Raw genomic sequence first — 6,000 nt, 5'->3', positions numbered from 1 at the left:
ACCAAAGGTCTTAATGAGATGTGTGGACTTCTCTTTGCTACCTAATTAGCATTACCTAATGAGGTCACCTATTGTCATCATTAATACAGGTCGTTGCAGGGAAACAGGAAATTTGGGAACAGCTGACCCTTGTGTGTCTGCAATAGTTTGGAACAAGTAAGAGGTTGTTTAGAACCCCTTGCTATTAGCTATAATGGAGCAGTGGAGTGGTGTTCTCTGTAAACCCTTTTATAAGAATAGTGATAGCAGAAGTGCTGCAGGAAAGGGAATTTCGGCCTTAATCCCAGGGATGCCAACTCCTAGTTTCAAAGTAATCCATTTCACTGCGCCACCCTGTATAAGTGAATTCTGGAGTAGAGTTGCAGAATCTCACATCTCTATAGTCTCGCCATGGTCTGCCCAGCCACCAAGGGGCCACCAGGAGGAGACTATGCTATAAAACGTGCATGCAGTAGAGCTGACGCTAGCTTCTGTTTGTCCTTCTTGGGCTGTACACCATGGTACTGACTAGGCTAAGGCTGTGCCTGTACGCCTTTCCCCCATCGCACTGCTCCCGGGAGTTCTGGAGAGAGTTTACCAGGATGGGGTAAACTCTCCATCCTGGTAAACCTAGCCTTAGCCTAGTCAGTACCATGGTGTACAGCCCAAGAAGGACAAACAGAAGCTAGCGTCAGCTCTACCGCATGCACGTTTTATAGCATAGTACCATCAATCTGCAAATCCCAGTACCATTAAGCTACAATTGCTGGGCCCCTTAACAAGGCCCTTAGCCCTCTAGAAGTTGTCTAAAAATGTGATAAGTGTAAGTTGCTCTGGATAAGAGCATCTGCCAAAGGCTATGCATGTAAGGAAGTAGTAGCTCAGTGGTTAAGTCTCTGGGTTACTGATTGGAAAGTCAAGGTTCAAGCCCTGGTATCGCCAAACTGCCACTCTTGTGCCCTTAAACAAGGCTCTTTGCACTGTATCATGGCTTTTTACATTGCTGGGTTATGTAAGGAAATAACAATTTCCCTGTTGGGATCAATATTCTAAAATTAAATACAATGAATTGCAAGATATTGCACTTGACAAACTGTTATAGTGAATAAAACAGGGCATGAACAGGACCCAACTGTCTAGAATTCTGTAGATGATGATGGCCTCTGCTGGCTGGTAGCATTGGGTTTACACAGTGTTCTCAGATAGTCTCTGATGGCCTGATCCAGGGTGTATTCCCACCCTACACCAAGTGTTCCTGGAATAGGCTCTGGATTGAAACACCACTATCATCAGGATAAAGCAACTATTAAAGATAAATTATGGATGGCCTGGCTATTCAGTAAAATATTTCCTACTATCTGTCTCCTTTAATTTAATTTTGATATTGATTACAGTTCAAAGTGCCCACAGCCTTGTATAATGGCATTAAAGAGCACTTTTTAAAACAATCTTATCCTAATATAAAATCACATTACTACCCAGGTCTGCCGTTGTCTCTTACTGGGAGGCTGAAAAAAAGGCTGCTTACAGATGATGAAGCATCATAGGACTCAATGATATTCATCCGTAAGGTCTGTCCTGTGAAACCTGGAAACCTATAGTAGGATTCCGAAAAATGTGTTTATTAGAAAAAAATACTCTTGCTTTGATTCTGAATATTTTCCTCTGTTTGTCACTCTCGTTTTTTAAATCCGGTAAATCCCTCTTTTTATCTCTTTCTATTACTGTCTTTGGTAAACAAAAAAATTAAGAGGTGAGCTTTTTTTTCCCAAACATATATGATCTAATGTGCAGATTCAAGAAGAAGAACTGGATTAATTAGTTCTTCATGCCATGAGGGAGGGTAAAAAAGGCTGTGGTGGCTCGGGAGATAGTTTTAAGTCTGTAAAGGATGTGGTTTGTTACTGGCATAACTCTCAGATGCTTTCAAGTCGGAGCTAATTGCCATGTGAATGCTGAGTAATTACACAGTTACTAGAGCTACAGTATGTGTAGTATGGTTATTCTTTTCTGGAAAACAATGAGAATCTTGTAGAACCTGGAAAATAGTGCACATTGATCTACAGGCTACAGCAGCATAGAGTGGTTAAGGCTCTGGGTTACTGATTGGAAGGTCAGGGGTTCAAGCCCAAGTATCACTAAGCTGCCAATGAACAAAGCCCTGAATCCTCTGTGCATCAGGTGTGCTGTAACATGGCTGACCTTGTGTTCTGACCCTGGTTTGTAACACTTTGCAGTAATGAACATGTGACAAATATAAAGCATCTTTATTCCTTACTTACATCCTCTAGACAATGGTGATGACATCCATAACCCGATATGTACCATCATCTGCTTGGGCACGGGAGCTACCTGTTTCTTCTTTCAGTGGAAATTTAACAGTTGTTTTGAAGATCAAATATCTCCAGTCTAAAAAAACTCAGCAATAATTGCTCAGTGGGGATGCATTCATGAAATGTTGCAAGATCAATTGATGCACAAAATCAAAGAAATCACAGGTTCAAACAGAAGACTAATTGTTCTTAAGGAGAGGATGCGGTTCTCCTATTATATTTTTCTAAAATAATCATTAGGAGCATGCCTTCTTTACAGTCTTAGCTCATAAATTATACACTTGAGATGTGCCATGTCTGCTGCCAAGTTATTAATTCAACCTTAACAAATTGTTCAGACTGACTTCTCTGCTTCTTATTATGCTTATTAGTTGTTGTCAGATGTTGGCATTAAGGCTACAGCATTTCGGAACAGATTATACTCCAAAGCATATAACTATGTTAATCTGGTTTTGCAATAACCCAGTCATTAGGGTCGCACAAGCACAAGCACAGTGCACTCTTAGGGCCGGTCCCAGGCCCGGATAAATGGGGAGGGTTGTGTTATAAAGGGCATCCAGCATAAAACATGTGCCAAATCAAATGTGCGGATTACGAAAGAGAATTTCATACCGGCCCAGTGTCAGGGATTCACCCTGCCACGCCCCCCTCTGTAGCTGTCAGGGATTCACCCTGCCACGCCCCCCTCTGTAGCTGTCAGGGATTCACCCTGCCACGCCCCCCTCGATAGCAGTCAGGGATTCACCCTGCCACGCCCCCCTCTGTAGCTGTCAGGGATTCACCCTGCCACGCCCCCACGATAGCAGTCACGCTGCTTTCCAAGATTACCGACAGCTGTGGCTCATTAAAGAACAGACTACTTAAACTCACGTTCTTGAGTCACAGGCTGTCGGTCGTTATATTGTCAAGCTGGACAATCGCGTGGCTGCTCGACCGCCGGCTGTATATCCGAATTCCACTTCCAACTTGGATTACTCATTGCCGAAGGTTTTATGGATTATGCTTGGGACATTCGAAGTCATAGCGGACAACTCGTATCGAGCGGATGTCTTTGTTTGTTGTTTTCAACGGCTTATGAGTGTTTTTGTGTTGTACGGTTGTTGAAATAAAAGGACAATGATCGGACTATATCGGCTTCCGCGTCTGCAGCCTGACACAACGACCGAACTATACCGAACGTGGATTCGCCATTCCGCGATTCCGACCGAAACGGATCGGCAGCTGAACCCGGCTTCGGATTTCCTCCGGAAGCTCAGTGCCGCTTCTCGCGGTTCAGATCCACAGAAGCCGGATCATGAGAGCGCGGCTGCGCCACGCCTCTCAGAGAGCGCGGCTGCGCCACGCCTCTCAGAGAGCGCAAGGGGATTACCGGCTCGTTACTCGGGGAAAAAAGACGAATTGGGCGGATTTCTGCAAAGCATCGGCGAGTATGTGGCTGTTAACAGTTCCCGGTTTCCTTCCGAACGAGCCAAGATTGCCCTCTGTATTTCCCTCCTGTCTGGTGAAATTCTTGCCAAAGCCAGCTTACTATGGAGCGCCAAAGGGGGCAAATTCGGCTCACTCGCCGAATTCAGCGGGCTGCTTCTGGGGAAGTTGGGGATAGAGGTGGTGGATCTCCACTACAGTCCCCTTGAGGAGGAAGGTGCTCCATTCCAAGGTTCTCAAGAGCACGCGGCTCCGTGCCGGATCTCCCATGAGCCTGCAGCTCAGCCCCAATGTTTTGATGAGAGGGCTGCTTCATCTCAGGGTCTCTACCGGCGTGCTGCTGTGTTCCGGGGTTCTCGTGGACGCACCACACCATCTCCGAGCGTCGGCCAGCACACCATGCCGTCACAGAGCTTCTACAGGCGTGCCGCTCTGTTCCGAGGTTCCCGTGGGCGTGCAACGCCGCCACAGTGTCTCCAGGAGCGTGCTTTCCCGCCACAGAGTCTTCACGAGAGCGCCGCGCCGCCACAGAGTCTTCACGAGAGCGCCGCGCCGCCACAGAGTCTTCACGAGAGCGCCGCGCCGCCACAGAGTCTTCACGAGAGCGGCGCGCCACCACAGAGTTGTCACGAGAGCGCGCCGCCGCCACAGAGTCTTCACGAGAGCGCCGCGCGCCACAGACCCGTCACGAGAGTGCCGCGCCGCCACAGACCCGTCATGACAGCGACGCGCCGCCACAGACCCGTCACGAGAGCGCCGCGCCGCCACAGAGTCGTCACGAGAGCGCAGCGCCGCCACAGACCCGTCACGAGAGCGCCGCCACAGACCCGTCACGAGAGCGCAGCGCCGCCACAGAGTCTTCACAAAAGCGCCGCACCGCCACAGACCCATCACGAGAGCGCCGCGCCGACACCTCCGGTCACAGAAGGCGAAGTGACTCCTCCGAGTCCCTCTCCAGACGACGCCACATCCCAGAGCCCCTTCCAAGGCGACATCTCGCCCACGGAAAGCACGGAAACAGAGTCGTCACGAGTCCCTCTCCAGACGACGCCACATCCCAGAGCCCCTTCCAAGGCGACATCTCGCCCACGGAAAGCGGCGCCACAGAGTCGTCACGAGAGAGTGACAGAGTCGTCACAGAGTCTTCACGAGAGCGCTGCGCCGCCACAGAGTCGTCACGAGAGCGCCGCGCCGCCACAGACCCGCCACGAGAGCGCCGCGCCGCCACAGACCCGTCACGACAGCGACGCGCCGCCACAGACCCGTCACAAGAGCGCCGCGCCGCCACAGAGTCTTCACGAGAGCGCCGCACCGCCACAGACCCGTCACGACAGCGACGCGCCGCCACAGACCCGTCACGAGAGCGCCGCGCCGCCACAGAGTCTTCACGAGAGTGCCGCACCGCCACAGACCCATCACGAGAGCGCCGCGCCAAAACCTCTGGTCACAGAAGGTGAAGTGACTCCTCCGAGTCCCTCTCCAGACGACGCCACATCCCAGAGCCCCTTCCAAGGCGACATCTCGCCCACGGAAAGCTCGGCTCCGCCCCAGGTCCCTCAAGAGAGCTCGGCTCTGCCCCAGGTCCCTCAAGAGAGCTCCGCCCAGCTCCAGGTCCCTCAAGAGAGCTCCGCCCAGCTCCAGGTCCCTCAAGAGAGCTCCGCCCAGCTCCTGGCTCCTCAAGAGGGCACGACTCTGCTCCAGGCTCCTCCCGAGAGCTCGTCTCCGCCTCCGAGCGACCCCACGAGCTTGTCTCCGCTTCAGTGTCCTGAAGAGAGCTCCACTGATGTCGTGGACCTCCAGGCGAGCCCTTCTCCGCTCGTGGATCTCCAGGCAGGCTTCAACCCATTTCCAGGCTGCCCAGTAGGCTCCGATCTGCTCCTAAGGGTCCCAAGGAGCGCTCCTACGCCCAGGGGTTTCCCTGTGCACTCACCCCGGCTCCGGGACTGCGAAAGGGAAGTCGAACTGCTGCCCCCGGGTTCCACCGAAGGCGACGGCTCACCCCACAGTCCCGCAGACGGCAACGGCTCGTCTCCAGCGCCCGCAGACGGCGACGTCTCGCCCCCGGGCTCCACAGAAGGCGACGTCTCGCCCCCGGGCTCCACAGAAGGCGACGTCTCGCCCCCGGGCTCCACAGAAGGCGACGTCTCGCCCCCGGGCTCCACAGAAGGCGACGTCTCGCCCCCGGGCTCCACAGAAGGCGACGTCTCGCCCCCGGGCTCTCTTCAGGGCGAAGGTTCGCATCCAGGCTCCACGCAGGGCGAAG

This window comes from Silurus aristotelis (genome assembly GCF_946808225.1).
Source record: "Silurus aristotelis genome assembly, chromosome: 1".
In the NCBI taxonomy this organism is placed as follows: Eukaryota; Metazoa; Chordata; class Actinopteri; order Siluriformes; family Siluridae; genus Silurus; species Silurus aristotelis.
Note: the sequence above shows the minus strand (reverse complement) of the source record.